The 16,390-nt window shown below is 40.1% G+C and overlaps 1 protein-coding gene across 2 annotated transcripts in view; it reads right to left on the bottom strand.

Moving 5' to 3' along the window:
- TRAK1 (trafficking kinesin protein 1) overlaps nucleotides 1-16,390 on the bottom strand; it is a 90,348-nt gene that overhangs the window by 64,168 nt on the left and 9,790 nt on the right. For both annotated transcript variants that reach the window (XM_035891599.1, XM_035891600.1), the window contains exon 2: nucleotides 9,721-9,915. The gene's annotated coding sequence lies outside the window, so the exon portion shown is untranslated. The remainder of the gene's footprint in view (nucleotides 1-9,720; nucleotides 9,916-16,390) is intronic.

The following is a 16,390-nucleotide window of genomic DNA, read 5'->3' as shown; positions in this document are numbered from 1 at the left end:
TTCTTTTTTTTCAAGTTTGGTTTTAAAGCAAACAAAACATTTCTATTTGTTCTCCACAGAGCAAAATATGCAGACTGATAAAGAATTCTGGCAGCCAACTCTGATCAGCCAGACTGAGCGCTCCTTAAGTCTGCAATTACAAAGTGGTTTTACTAGGCACAAAAGTTGACTCGAAAAGCTCACAAGCCCTCTGCTCCTTCCCTTTTGCTGCAATAAATTCGTGCCATTAGGTCTACACTAAACTGGTCTGTCTAAATTAGCCAGGTTATAAAAAAAAAAAAAAAAAAAAAAAAAATTCACACAAACGCTTTTTCCTTGCTTGCTTGAGAAGAATTTTTGACAAAGATAATTTCAACTACCCCATTTATAAACATGGCCTCTCAAGAAAGTGGTAGCAGCACACTCAAGGATGCAGTGAACCATGTTACTAGCGTGCAAAGCAGCAGCAAGTCATCTCTGCTGGCAAATAAAGTATTCAGAGAATGCCATTACATAGTATATCACTATAAATCCTGTGTTCCCATGCTTAGTCATTCAGTTTTCTTCTTCAAACCTTTTCCAGTTCTGGAAGCATCCTTTGAAACTGAACACCGAAGCTGGATGGAGTATTTCCACGGCAGCTGCAACAGTGTATTACCTCCCATTTGATTGACTCTGGGTCACATTTCTTCTCTTGGCTACAGAATCATATCAGGATGTTCAGATAATTAAACACCATATCCTTTAATTATTTTCTGCAGCCACCACCACTCAGGATAAAGTGGCCCATCCCATTAACATCGTCTGGAGTCCCTCTTACCAGTGGAGCAGCTGTACAGCCACCACTATGCAATGCACATTTGTTAGTAGTCAGGTGTTGCCATGACGTTGCACAACTTTGCAAACTGACATTTTTTAACTGACTTTAAAAAAGACAAAGTTGTTAAAGAGCATTAAAGAGGCAAGCAAGCATATTTAAAAGCCCAACTGATTTTCAATGACAGGCTACAATAATGTAATTTCTAAACTGGGATCTCATTTACTGAAGAGTTACCTGCATTTCACCTTCTAGAAGAACAACTCTGCAACTTAGGACAGAGATCTCTTCCAGTACAGTATTTTGTTTAGCAAGAAGTCACTGTGGCTTGCTTAATTGGAAAAGAGTGGAACTGGAGCAGTGGAAGCAGCATATCAACAGCTTTCAGAATTGGTATTTAGAAAAATGGATGCTTCAGATTTGAATGACTCTCCTTCATCAAAATGGGATTACCATCCAGGGCTTCAAAATGGTACAGGCACATCCTACAGTCAGGACAGAGCTGGTTCCTTCTGAACACCGAAGGGCACACTGACCTCACCTGGTACAGACAAAAGACTCTTCTGATGCAGAGAAGAGCCTCACTGTTCTCCCACTGAAACAAAATGATTTAACGTGAGACAGGGGCAGGCAAATGAAACTAAATTACTTACAGACGAAAACCTGTTCTCCACATGAAAGGATTATTTCCCCCTTCCCCTAAATTATTACTGAAGAGTACTATATTTGCATTTGTATAAAATCAGAATTAATGTGGTCTTCAGCAACCTACCTGCAAAACCAGCTGCATAGTTTAATTAAGGTATCAGTGGGCATACTTAAATACTGTAAAATGAGACCATGATAGCAAGAGCTGGACATTTAAGAGAATACACCCCTATCCAGCATAAAGAAATGAAGAAGAGTAAAGCTTTGAAGAGTCAGATTTTGCAAACCGTTTACCACCTGGAAATAATATAAACTACAATCTCAGGGGGGGTTTTGTGGTTATGTTTTTCCCAGAGACAGCAGGAACATTTGTAAAATGAAGCTGAGCTTGATTGGATAGACAAAAATATTACAGTAGCATGGTTATGACCTATTTTTCTAACAAGGAAGGAGAAAACCCACTGACAGTCATGATTGCAGCTTCCTGAGAGAGGAAAGGAATGCAAGTTGCATTACATTGAAGGAGTATAGAATCAGGGAGCCCAGAACCGGACCCAGCACTCCAGACGGGGCCTCACCAGTGCTGAGTAGAGGGGAAGAACCACCTCCCTCGACCTGCTGGCAACATTCCTCCTAATACAGCCCAGGATACCACTAACTTTCTTAGCAGCAGGGGCACCTTGCTGGCTCATGTTCAACTTTGTGTCCACCAGGACTCCCCAGGTCCTTTTCTGCAAGGCTGCATTCCAGCCAGTCAGACCCCAGCATTTACTGATGCATGGGGTTGTTCCTCCCCCAGTGCAGGATTTTGCACTTCCCTCTGTTGAATTGCACAAGGCTCTTCTTGACTCACCTCTCCAGCCTGTCAAGGTCCCTTTGAATGGGAGCACAACCCTCTAGTGTCTCAGCCGCTCCTCCCAGGCCCTGTTTATGTCTCACATCCTCCCTGGAGCTGCGCAGCCTGCCAACTTCCTCTCTTAACTTCCTCCATTTGGTGACAGCTCTTCAACAGCAGCCCACCTCCTGCATAAAAAGGCGGCCATCTCTCCCTACCTCAGGGAAAGACCCCAGGCACTCCTGGCAGCCCGGGACTTGCAAGGCTGCATCCACCATCCGAGGCTCTGTCTGGGTTACAGTCTCTGCCCTGGCAGGGACAGGTGCTCCAAAACCTGGGGAATGCACCCTGTGGCACATCACCACCATATCTGAAGGTTTAGGTTGTTCTGAACTCACATGGGAACCCCTTCTTTGCACCCTTCCACACAAACTGCTGCATCAGTTAGCTGTCTCTGGAAGCTGTGCTCCAGACCTGGCTGTTGCACAGGGTTGATGGTCCTGGGCCCTGTCCCCATAAGCTCCCAAGGCAGAACCCAGACTCTTGCGCGAAGTGCTGTGCCTGTTCCCTGCCTCTGATAGCTGCGCTCAGAGAGCTGTGCTCTAGGCCTGGCTCTTCTATTGACCTTTCCCTAGCCATCAGCTAAAAGGGTGCTTGACGTTCCCTAATCTGGGGGCAGGGAGATGGAACGTCACTTTGCTGTATCATACATTTGTGCAGCACATGTTAGACTGGCTTAAGAGGCACTCACGAGTTTAATGAGACTGGCAAGATGATATTTGATTTATTTGATTATGCTTTAGGGTCAGATCAGTTTTATTTTGTTAATTTGGTAGGGACTGGTTCAATCTTCCCTCTGAAGCATATGAAGAAAATAATGACAAAGATGTGCTTTGGAGTTTCAGAACGTAAAAGAACAGCTGCAGCCCTAACACACTAATCAGTTCCTCCCAAAAGGTTATCTTCATCCAACTGTGCAGACACCATTTCCCAACTGCCAACTAAATTTTAAGAACTATTTCTTTACATCACCTACCCCTGGTTACAGCTTAAGTCCTCCCCAAAACTTGCTAATAAATTAAAATATTTGGCTACTTAAATATTCATCTTTCTGCCAATAACTTCAAAAATGAATTCAAAAGGAGGGCTAAGTAGCCTTTTGTCTGTACTCAAGTGATGCTGCCCAGCAGATTCTGTGCCTGACAGCCTTTGTGGTTGGGCATTTGGAATGAGGATCTCAAAAATAAAAAGCCACAGGAAGGCAGAAAAATCTGCTCTGACAAGCCACAGCAGCATAGCTACAGGCTGTTGTTGACTCTTACCCTGTATGGATCAACACAGAGGGGAACTCATCACATTTCCACCAGCAGGTTATAAAACTAGCATCAATCTCAGCATGCAGTCCGAAAACTGCAAGGACATTTTTCCAAGTCATTCAGAAATCAAACGCCCTTCTTGCTTAATTGCTCAGATTTCAAACCTCACATGTTCATACAGAACAGTTACAATGACAACATTCCGTGTGCAGGCCTTATGAAGCTTAACAGAATACTATTAAAAGTCAAAAGCTAGATTTTAACATTCCAGGCATAACTCTTATTTTCAGGTCATCTGAACTCCAGTAAAAACCAGTGAGTTGTATAAAAGGAATCCCATAGGAATGAGATAGCCAATTACAATCAGTATTTTGCCTAACAGTTTTGATGTAGGTTGTGGAGGTAGATTTAAGACAAAGGATCCAAACATTCCCTTGGTACAGTTTTCTTCCCCACTACAGAGAAATCAACTCAATTTACATTAGGCAAGACCACCACTCCTGTTGTGGTATCTTGCAATGCACATCCTCTGTTCTATTAAAAGGAGTTTAGAGTTTAAAACCTTGCTGGAAATGGCAGAACATTACTAGCCTCAGCATGGTAAGGCTGCAATGTTTGAGAAACGTTTTTACTTTAAATAAAGTTTGCCTTCCACAGTGAAAAGAGCAAGATTCTAATAATAATAATGATAGAACAGCCCATGTTACTGCAAAATACCAAGAAAGCAACAAGCAAAGTTTTTTCAGAAATAAACGTTTTGCAATTATAGAGATTAAAATATTATCCAAGTATCACACTGAATTTAAGAAATCTGAAGGTGGCATTGGAGAAGTGATTTTAGCTCGCTGTATAGATCTGTAGCATTGATTTATCTTACATTGCAACTTACACAACATTTATATAAGCCTATAAGAACAGTATTAGTAAGCAAAAACATAATATCTGAATACTAAGAACAACTAGTTTGTACATTTTGTTTACTGACAGAAAACAGATGTGCTCAACAGAGAGCCTAGGTTTTCACTAATTACTGAAATTACAACATGCACACACACATCCACACCCCTCAAAAATCTCATTGCTTTTTGATTTTAATAGGTCACATCTTGACTCAGATGTAACCACAACATACAGTTAGAAGATTAAGCAGAACAAGTTCAGTAGACTGGAGAACCAGAGTCAGTATTAAAGTGTGCATCACTGGCATACAGCACTCGGGCATCCAAGAAATGAGTGTAGCATAAATATTTGCCCCATACACACTTTTATATAACAAGTCTTGCTAGTCTGGAACTCAGCAATCAAACCAGTTTAATTTATAGTCTCTCATTATAGCCAAGCTGCAGAAGATACTTCATTTTACTGAAAACCTTCCCATACCACAGCTTCCCTACTCCCATCTTTGCACTGAAGCTGTCTCTTCCTCCATCCACACTTGTACTTCATCTCTAGTATGTTCAATGCTTGTTTTCACATTTTAAGGAGAAATAATAGAATACAAGAGCAGATGGCATTATGCGACTATCAGGTTACTTTTGAGAACAGTTTTACTCCATGCATCCTTCACAGTAGGCTCTAATATGTCATTATGCTCTATTAAAGATGGATATACAAACCCAAGGAGACCTAAAGAAGCAATCAACAGAAAATCAGGAACCAAAATGGAGATGTCCATTAAGACAGTGACCCTAATGAAAGCATTTACACACTCTTCATTTTGCAGTCCAGAGAAGATAATTTCTCTTTTTGTTCAAAAATGATTGGCAGTTTTCCTAAATTCAAGTGTTCCCTTGTGATACACTTCCTATGGCAAAAAGAAAACACAGCCCTCTCTGCCCCCTGAAACAGTCCCTGTTCAGTCACAGTGAAACAAGTATGCGTGAGCATTAATAGCTACTAATCTACTTTTTAATCTGAATGAAAATGCATCTGTGTACTTTAAAAGCTGGATAATACACCACTCCAAACACTCATCAGCTCTTCAGAAAACTCCACCATTTCAGTGCTTCTACTTTAAAGGACAGCAATGCAGCTGCCAGTTACCTTATATGCTGAATCACTCCTGAAAGAAAAAATTTCTCATGGATTCTCTCCTGGGAGCAAACGTAAACACAGATGAACTCAAACTAGAGAATACTGTCACTACAAGTGATTTAGATTCTTTCACACATGTCTTTGGAGACACCTGAATCTATCCAACCACCCACAGGGCCTCTCTTATTAAATATGAATGTATTATTCAGAATCTAGAAATCACAGACAAATAGGTATGCAGTATCACAAGTTCCCTATTAACAAGCCTATTTTATAGAAAAGAAGAACACTAGATAGATAATGAGAACAAATTATAAAATGCGCAATGGGTATATGCGAGCATGTAAGTGCATGTGCCTAACACAGAAATCATGTACTGTAATTCATATACAAATGACATTTTAAACAGCAAATAAATTCTTTGTAAGTACAGTTCTCAGAAAGAGATAGTCCATGGAGAATCAGATCGCTGTTTTCGGAGTGCAGCTTAAAATCTTGATTTGGTGTTGCAAATCAATTGGAGCTTTTTACATAACCTTTTTGACAAATGAGCTTTCTCCCTTTCAAGTTGCCATTCTAAAGCGGGAACAAATAAAGACGAGAGTACAGTTTAAAAGGCATTTATTTTCAGAACTGATTTACTTACTAGGCTTAAGATAGTTACATTTTTTAATCACCTTCAGGGCACTCCACAAAGCTTAACCAAAAATGCATTTGAGGAAGTATTTTTGTTTTGAGTAGAGATTTAAAATTTGGTCACTCTATTTTAAAGTTCTTTCAAAAGGATAACTACAAATCCAATTGTACATTGATACACACATAGTGTATGTATTTATTATATATGCATATATACACACATACACACACACACACACACACACACATATAACACCCCACTTTCTTACTTCTGGGGGCCTTGACATATTTTTAAGTAATCCAGTACTGAGGTTCAAAGGTTCAGACATCGATCGTGTTCAAAACTTGCAAAATGAGTCGGGGCAAAGCTGGAGATATGGATCACAATCAAGACAGAGGTTAAAGAGTCACTGAGTATAGTAATTGGACACGAATGTGTTCAAAACCTACAGCAGGTTGGTTTTGGAGGGTGGTAACTGAGAGCAGCTTTTTTTCCTTCCTTCTGCTGTAGGTTTTGAACTGCCCTCGGATGGGGGGTGGGAATGCCCAGGGTGGGAATAACCAGTGGAAAACCAGACATGTTCCCCTTCCCTAATTCCAGCTCTCCACAGTAGGTACTTGAACATCATTAAAACAAAGAACTACAGTGCAAGACTGTCACTATTGTGTTACCACTATGACTATTTCCAACCTAAGTAGTTACACGTTAACTGAGAGGTTATAAAATGTTGCTCTTCCTGATAAGCTTTCTCCCTAAACAAGAAACCTTACAAAAGACACATTTACATATATTAATAATGCACAATATTTACATATATTAAAACATGCACAGACATGTCCAGTATTTCTCAGTCTGTGAACATTTCCTGAATAAAGCCACAACAAATCCCTCCTTCCCTGCTACATCCTGGTTTGAAGCTAATTGACTCTGCAACACAGCAGGAACCATAAGCAATCAGAAGACTTAATTTCACACCTAACAATATTCTGCACTAGCTCAAGTTTTAATATTAATTTTAATTATCTTCGTGTGTCTCTAAGAAGCTTGAAGAAAGTAAAGCAACAATCTGTATGTGTAGTGCATTTTAATTCCAATAAAAGAGACTCCTGTTCTGTTGCAGCAAAATCGATGAATTCTTCCTCCAGTCAAGGAAAACTTGGACAGAAATTTCTTTTTTGTTATTTATTAAATTTAACTACATCCACAGAATTCTTAAACCACGAGGATACTGCTTTGAAAATAGTGGAAATTTGTAAAGTAATTTGTAAAACCCTCCAACAGACATGTTACAGTATTTGTTCACTCCCTCATCATGGTTTTTAAAACAAACTGAACAGGTACAGAAGGAGTGCCTTATTTGCAGCACTGAAAATTAATCACTGTGCAGGCAGCCACACCCTGCAAAACACTCTCCAAAGTGATGAAGGTGCAATTCACGGGACTTTTCTGCCAACTTAAAAGTAATATTTTTATTTTGACAGTTAATTTTTCCATAAACAGATGTTTACAATCAGTGCCATTATTTCCAAACATGCCAAAGTTTTATGATCTTGCACTCTCATGTATAGATACATTATATGACTTGTTCAGCATAACTGAACAAGGGTAAAGTCAGAGATCTCAGTTTCCAGGGTATCAGTCTAAGGCTCAGTCCGAATTTGCTTAAACTTCTTAACTACTACCTATACACAAGTATCTTTATATAAGCAGTAGGGAATAAACTTTTCTTTATGGAAGTTCTCTTTGCTTGGTTCCTCTTCTTCAAGCAGTTATTTCCCAATGAAAGCAGAAAACATATGTTGTGGCAGGAATATAAATTTTTTTCACCCAAGCCAGTTGACTGGATGAAATCATCAACCACAGCAACACGGTAAAGTTGCAGTCATTATGCTTGCAAGCTGAAAACTGGATAGAATTGTTTAATTACTCACAAGCAGCTAATGCTATCCAATTCCTCTGTTGTACACAGCTTCATTCTGTATCCATCCCACCATTGCAAGTGACATGTGACACCAGCATCTCCGTTGGGAGAGTTAGGATGCTTCCACATGGATTTTTGCCTTCCTTGCTCCACTAGCAAAACATCTTTCCCATGGTTGTTGCAACAGTCCACCCACATAGACAATCTTATTCATGAGACAAGATTAATTTGGTTACTAAAGACTTTGGAAACCTGATATTTCAAAACATTTCTTTAAGCCAACTTCTGCCATCATTATAACAACACTAACGGACTGATACAAACACAGGTGTTGTAGTAGAACTGATGCCATAGATCAGCTTCAGCTCACCCGCCCCTTTCCCCCCATTTTTGCCTGACTTGGGGGAGGTGGAGAGCATAGGTAAGCTATCTACTAAAATACTTCATAACTTCTATTGAAGCATGACAGTCAGAAACTTACTTCTTCATGTTCTTGATGCTTTTCTTTACCAATCTTGCTCCTTACAAAGTGAATTCTCCAGGTACTTCAAAATGCAGTGAAGCCATCCTTGCAAATGTTTGTGTCGAGGCCTGTAACCCATCCCTTCTGAGCTCCACCGTGCCTCACTAAGTCTACCTAAATCTATCTACTACTATGTAAGTCTAACTACTACAGCTTTAGCATATAACCTATTGTCTTGATACTCTGCAGATTATTTTAACATGCAACACATGCAGAAGTGCAACAAAATTGCACCTTCATGTGAAACCATGGCGGGAGGGGGAAGGAAGAATTGTTTAATTGTACATTACTCAATAAATCGGCAACTAGAGGATGAATCACAGAAGCCTTCTCTACTTGCACAGCTAAGTCAATACCCACAGTGGAAGAATCCAGAGAGACATTAATTCATTCACCATGATAAAAGCATCTACAGGTTCAAATGAAAGAATGAAAAACCAAGAAGGTCACATCACTACACGCTTTCCCTCCAGGCACAGAAAGTAACTTTTTGTCCAACAGTATGAATATGAACAAAAGAAAGAATGAAGGGACAAACTATCTTAATCAACTGCTCTTCACAAGTCTTTCCTAGAAGCGTAAGCTGCAGAAAAATGATCTGATGTCATGTTGTGACGCTGGCACACAGTGCCATCAGACAACATTGCAATGTGTCAGAGAACATGTTCAAAAAAACCAAATATTGAAACAGGTCTAAGCTTTCTACATTGTATGTGTACAGAAATTTCAGTCTCTCGCCAGAGAGATCACAAGCAAAAAGTATTTCCGTTTCACAATATTTGATAATGTGGAGAGGTGCGTGCACAGATTACAAATGCAACTGCTGCTTTTGATTAAATGCTTCCGTTGTTTTCTATCTACTGCAAACCTGAAGACCAAAGCAATAAATCACAAACAGTTCTCTTGCTTTTCACAGTTGTCACAGAATTGCACGGATAATTCAGAGAAGGTAACAAAAATAACAACTATTTTATTTGGTCCTCAGTACAATTTCTGAATTTTTGACTTACGGAAGTATTTCAGGGTCTCTTCTATTTGCTCAGTTGTTAAGTCAATATTCACATCAGGGGAAATGAGAGGTGTATGAAGCCAGTCGTCGTGGTCATAACCATAGATTGTATCTGCTCTTAGCTTATAATGAGGCAGCTGCTCTTCCAGTAGGCTGATGATTTCGACTTCAGGAAGATTGGTACTATTGCACACATCTGGTAAGAGAAAGAGGACAATCTCTGTTAGTTACTTTAAACTGAGTACTATATGTACAAGCTAGCAAAGATGTCAGTTTGTTTTGGCATCAGAAAGATTTTTCTGCATGTAGACAGTGGCTAGATACTAATCAGTTTAGAAGATACGCCTAGCACAAATGATCTCAAAATAGCATACTTGCTAGGAGAAAACACAAGGCCATGTTCTTAGGGTCAAAAAGCCCAACCTCTAGAAGCAGGGACACATCAAAGAATAAGGTGGGAGTGGGAGGGAATAGAGAGCAAGTGAGCACTGACCAAGACAGAGTAGTTACAACCTGGGTATTCATACAGGAATTTACCATTTTTGATCTTCTACTTGACAGATTATTTTTAGCTTGCAAGCTTTATGCATCTTCTTAACTTGGTCTTTGGCCACAGTTCTGTACCACTGTATTTTTTGTCCTTTGCTGCCAGCAGATTTTTCTCAAGAAAAAAAAAAAAAATCCAGGATTGCAAGAGCAAACAGTGTCACAGTTCTCACCTAAGATGCACTGGTAAAGTTGGCCTCGCCATGCATTCTGTGATATCAGTCCCTCATGTTCACAGATATATCAAGTTTGCATGCAGTTTTAAAAATGGATACCGACAGCCATCAACAACTGTGAAAATGTTGCAATTAAAACTGAAGATTTAAATTCAGGACAAGAGGGAGCTGAGAAGTTTTAACACAGAAAATTCCAATTCAACATAAAAACTTCTTCACCATAAGGACGGTCAAACATGAGAACAGGGGTACAGAGGGGCTGGGAATTCTCCCATCTTTGGGAAGATTGACAACTCGACTAAACAAGGCCATAAGGACTCACTGTAAGAGACTTGTTCTGAGTAGAAGTCAGAACAGATGACATCCAGAGGTACTTTCCAACCTATACTATTCTATAATGAAAAATTTTGTTTGTGAATACCCAAATCAGGCATGATAATTTTAAATATATACATTTTAATTACCATATAAAATTAACTACAGTGTCTTGATAAATAATTATTAAGAAACAGAGCAATCCCTGGTATGTTTTCTGTAAATCTTAGTGCATCAATCTGCCTTCCCATCTCCATGCCAAGCTGTATGGCAGCCCTGCTCTTGCTGCTCCCTGACAGACACCTATTTTCATAAGGGATAAACTCATCACTGCAGGACTGATGCAGACCTGCAACTCCACTGCAAGCTGGTGGTATCAACCTCTGTCAGGGGAGGGAAGAGAGGGGGGAGTGGGGAAGGAACACATACTTTTCTACAGACCATCAATCACATTTTTTTTAATCTTTCTAATACAGAAATTGCATTGTCATAAGCATCATTGCGAGCACTAAGATGGCAAGAATGTTTCTATTCTATCAGACAACGGTGCTGAGGGTGCAAAGATGAACTCATACTGTTAATCTCCTGGCTATATTCTTTATGGGATCCTGTTGATTAAAACTAAAATCCACTTGGGAAAGTTGCATTATATCTTACGGTTCAAGGAGTCTGCTATTATCTATAAGGAAGTATTCTCCCCTGCTTTCGTCCAGGCTGTTCTGCTAACTGTTGTACATACGTAAGTGTTCTCCAAACCTCACTGCAGAAGTGGATGTGAAGGAGTCTGCTATTATCTATAAGGAAGTATTCTTCCCTGCTTTTGTCCAGGCTGTTCTGCTAACTGTTGTACATACATAACTGTTCTCCAAACCTCACTGCAGAAGTGGATGCACAAAACTTAGTAGGAATAGGTACCAGCATGTGCAGCAATGCTATTTTTAATGTAACTCCATGCAATGCAAGAGTCAGCCTGCACACATCACTTTAAGAGGTCCTTGCAGCCCTCTCAGAGGACTACTAACGTACACAGAGAAACAGGACCCGTTTCTCATGTTTTCAAAGCGGAGAGCTAACCTGTAACTACAAACCTCTCTCCTTCCCTGGCTACCTTTTTAACTGCTGACAACATCCACCTCAGTGCCTGCAACCCCCAGAGCTCAGAAAAGCCAGCTGATCATCTAAGAAACACCTGCTGATGACAACCACACATTCAAAGACGTGTGTGTACATGCATACACTCTGAGGTGTTGGTTTTGGGGGAGGTTTTGACTGAAATGTTAGTTCACCTCTTGTGAAGAAAGTAAGAGTCTACACAGCCTGAGGTGGTCTTCTTGGGAATAAGGAAATAAAAATGTTTAAAAAATTCAAATGTTTAGTGTCTTTCTGCTTTTAATCAGTATTTCAAAAGAAATGGACCAACTTTATAGATGAAAAGGGAAAGTTTCAGGCAAGTAATTTTGTGCAGAGAAGGAAAATGGTTTGCTGTCTCATAAAAAGTAGTAGAAAATGGAACACAAAAGAAGTTGCTAAGAAAATTTAGGAGGACACCCCCTCCCACAAAAAACCCAACCCCCACATATGCCACACACAGAGAAAAAGCCCATACACTTTTACTGTGGAAAAGAAATCCACCAGAATATGAAGGACAGACAGTAAATAAGTAAGAATTATAGTGGAACACAAGTCAATTTTTCTACTCTATCATATAACAAATCTTGAGTGTTTCTAAGCAATTCAAAAGGCCTAACAACTGGAAAATATATTAACGAGCAACTGGAAAGGCAACTTATTACGATGCTATTGTCATTAACTTCTAGGCTCCGATGTAATTGCCTATTTAGAAAAACACGACACCGTAATTACACTTGTGTATGACTAAACATTACTTCACCATTTATATCACAGCAATAGCCTCAGTGCTACAATTACACAGACTTCCCCTTCACTTTTCCTCCCCTCCCTTTTCGGAGGTGCAGGCGCTTGTTACGAGAAGATAGGCAGACTAACGCTATCCCCCATCTTGAAACACCAGTTACCTTTTATAGAAGACCCTCTCAAGATGTTTTATATTAATATTTCTGATTAAACTGCAAAGACAACTAAGTTCAATAAGTTATCTACTCAGAATACCCAAGACAACATTTATGTTTTATGATTAAGTTAACTGAAGCCCAGCAGGCATAAAACTGTTGCACCTCCTCTTGCCCTAAATGGTACCTTCATTTTATTGAGTTAAATATAACACCATAAGCCTAAGACAATTAACTGATCATTACTAAAAGTGATAAAACAAAACAGAGTTGAACTATATCCTCATAAGTTGCTCTGTTACAGATTTTGGGGTTTGTAGTCTAAGCAATTTTAAACCTGCAGTTTTCTGGACATCCTTGGGAAACAAACTTCTACAAGCAAATTTTTATTATGAACTCATGATTCTTACTTAAGTCTGGGTCATTCCATGTTCTGCTTTTGAAAGAAGAGTTAAGAAGAAATGTTTTCTAAGACTTGCATACTGCAGAAGCGTGGCTTTCAGCACTTTGTAAAATAATTACATATAAACAAAGAAATTTTGTTAATTCTTTTCCATATTATTATTGCAAGTAATGCACTCCAGTGCTTTGCTATCTTTGTAGCTTAAATGTGGCACATCTACAAACACCCTCATTTCTTTTTGGTGCAAAATATATTCCTCCATGCCCTATTCCTCAGAAGATAAACAAGTCCCTCTGTCTGCTTTAGAGGATTTTTTTGACATTATTCCTCTGTATGTTTTTTCAAATGAGATGAAACCAAGCTCTTTCAGAGATCTTTTTTTTTCCTCTGACGATTTTGTTGCTTCAGTTTCTACTCCACTCTTTCAATAAGATGCAAAACTGGGCAGAACACTCCCACTGAGCTCCTCTTCTGCACTTTTTCTTCATCCTTCAGTATCTCTTGGGTAATTGTTAATGGATTGCTTATTAGCTTGTACAATATCTTTGCATATATTGGCATTTGACTGACTGGCGTGTTTCCCCTTCTCTGAGAATCTTAAACTCCTCCACCACCTCCCTCCCATCTTAAGACAGCCACTAAAGGTTCACTGTTTGTTTCAGATTGCTTATATTTCCTCAGAGGAACTTTTATTAGGACTTGCTGATTTGGATACCTTTGACTATTTTGTCTGTTTCCTCTTTTCTAGCTAACACCTCTATGCATTTAAAAAGCACAGTTTAACTTTTCTTTGCAGGGATTGAATTGAGGGTGGCTTTTTTTTTTTTAAATTTATATGGGGAAGAGAGAGGCATAATTTTTAGGGCAACCAAGAGAGGCTGAGAGTACACTTGGTTATTTTGGGATGTACACTTACACCCCTCCTCTGCTGACAAGTGAGCAAGGAGTTGATCCAACAGAAAATGGAGTGAGAGGTCCAAAACAACAGGAGCTGACTGTATCGAAGGGGCACAGCACCTCAAGGACTGCTGCTCTCCCTCTGCGTGCCTAAGATCACACAGACCATAAGGCACTGTGCAGGGTGCTGTCACCCACTGCCATTTTCATCCCATGCTCACGCAGCCATGCGATACATTAGGTCACTTCCCATACAGCGTTGAACATATATTTAGCTGTCACTGTTATTTGGATGGAGGAAGTACGCCAGCACCACATGACCAAGCAATCCAACCTCAGTTGCACTAACTTCAGCTCAAGCTAAGTTCAACATGAACCACAAGTAAACAAATGTGAAGATCTCATTCCAGACAACATGGTCACCTAAAGCAGCTCACCAGTCAAACTCCATTCCCTACCAGGCTTTTGGGGTTTCACCTGTTTACAGCTAGAACTGAATAAGTCATACCTTACTGTAGCAATGAAACCTAGCTTGACTGATAAACCTATTCAATTTCAGCATCAACTTCACATAAAAAGTAGTGATAAATTCAGAGAAAAGAACTTAAACAGAAGGGACAAGGCCAGGTGGGGGCTGAAGGGGCAAGCATGACAAACAAACAAACCCCCAAACATATACATAAACTCTACAAATTCCAAAGCCTGGTATCCGCAGGAATTTTCAGAAACACAATACAACACAGCTTATCAGTACAGTCACTGCATGGAACATAAAATCTTTAGTTTTGGTCTGAATTCCGGTCCAAACTATCCTCAATCTTTATGGTTTTATTTCAAGCAGAGGCTCCCCTTTCAAGGTTAAAAGGGCTTCCAGGTCTCCACAGGACCTGCTGGCACTAGATGCTGCCACCTGGCGTTAAGAAGTGCCATATTACCCCAACCCCTAAGCCATAAAGGACATTTTGTCTGCCAGTTTCTCATTTCCATTTGCTGTAAATGGAACAAAACAATTTCTCATAAACCCAACCCTGCCATGAACCATGCTAGTGCCTCCTCCGAGAAAAGGGAAGCAAGAAGGCTTTGCAAGACTGCACAGAAGCCGTGTATCCAGCAGAATGACTACACTCTATGCATGACCTCCGGGAAGCCCTGGTCTGCTTGGCAACTTTCAAAACACAGGCTTTGGTCATCAGGTTGTATCACCCACCCACCCACACTGAACAACTTCCAGAGGACTTCCACTACATCACCACACAGCAGCTGGTACTCAGCCCACAGCTGGAAAGAGGCAGTCTGAATACCCTCTCATCCTCAAAAAAATTTTAAAAAGGCCAAACAAGGAGAAAAAAAAAAAAAAAAAAAAAAAGGCCTCCATAACTATTTGCAGGCGAATTCCTTCATCTCTCACAATAGATTTAAAACTTCGTAACTTGTCACAACCTTTTGACGCATTTGGGGACAGGGAAGTAAATAAGAGCACAGGAAGAAAAGTAAGATGAGAGAAACAAGGAAACTCTGGAGAAAGCAGGAAGACTTCTTTAGTCTAATATGGAGCCACTTATTCTTCTTCACTTTGAGCATGACAGACCACTGGAACAGGCCACCCAGGGGGGTTGTGGAGTCTCCTTCTCTGGAGATATTCAAAGCCCGCCTGGACGATGTCCTGTGCAACCTGCTCTGGGTGAAACTGCTTTAGCAGGGGGGTTGGACTGGATGACCTCCCGGGGTCCCTTCCAACCCTTGCCATTCTGTGATTCCTTTTTCCCCCCCCACCCCCTCCCCCCCCCCCCCCCCACCTTACAGTTCCCCTTGATACTTAGCTTGCTAAAATTTAAAACAGAGAAGCTTAAAATCTCTTTGGAAATGGCTGGCCAATAAATAGCGAATTATTTTTTAAAAGCACACAATACCTGAAAAGGGTCAATTCCAGTGCTGGCTCCCTACTAGTTAAGCAAAAGGAAGGTTCTCTGCAGAACAGGGCTACTGCATGGAGGCTAAAGTCCAGCCACATGTAATGCATGAAATTAAAGTTCATCAACTTGAGGCTCTCTCATGCTAAACACTAGTGAATCTCAACTGCTGGTTTTGCTTCATGTGATGCATATACACACAAAGAACACAAATGGAATGTCTGCATCCCTTCTCAGAAGCCAGGGATCAGTAAGCACTTGGCAAGTTTTGTACCCCTGTATGTAAATTGATTAAATTCTATAGTATATATACCTTCACAGGAGAGAGCATTACATTTTCTACTATTTAAAGCAGGAACATCCCTGTTTAAAATTCTAAGTGTATTGATATCCT

Source organism: Egretta garzetta, unplaced genomic scaffold (genome assembly GCF_000687185.1).
Source record: "Egretta garzetta isolate BGI_Z169 unplaced genomic scaffold, ASM68718v1 scaffold403, whole genome shotgun sequence".
Classification (NCBI taxonomy): domain Eukaryota; kingdom Metazoa; phylum Chordata; class Aves; order Pelecaniformes; family Ardeidae; genus Egretta; species Egretta garzetta.
The sequence above is the reverse complement of the archived record's forward strand: the minus strand, read 5'-3'. Positions and strand labels throughout refer to the sequence as shown.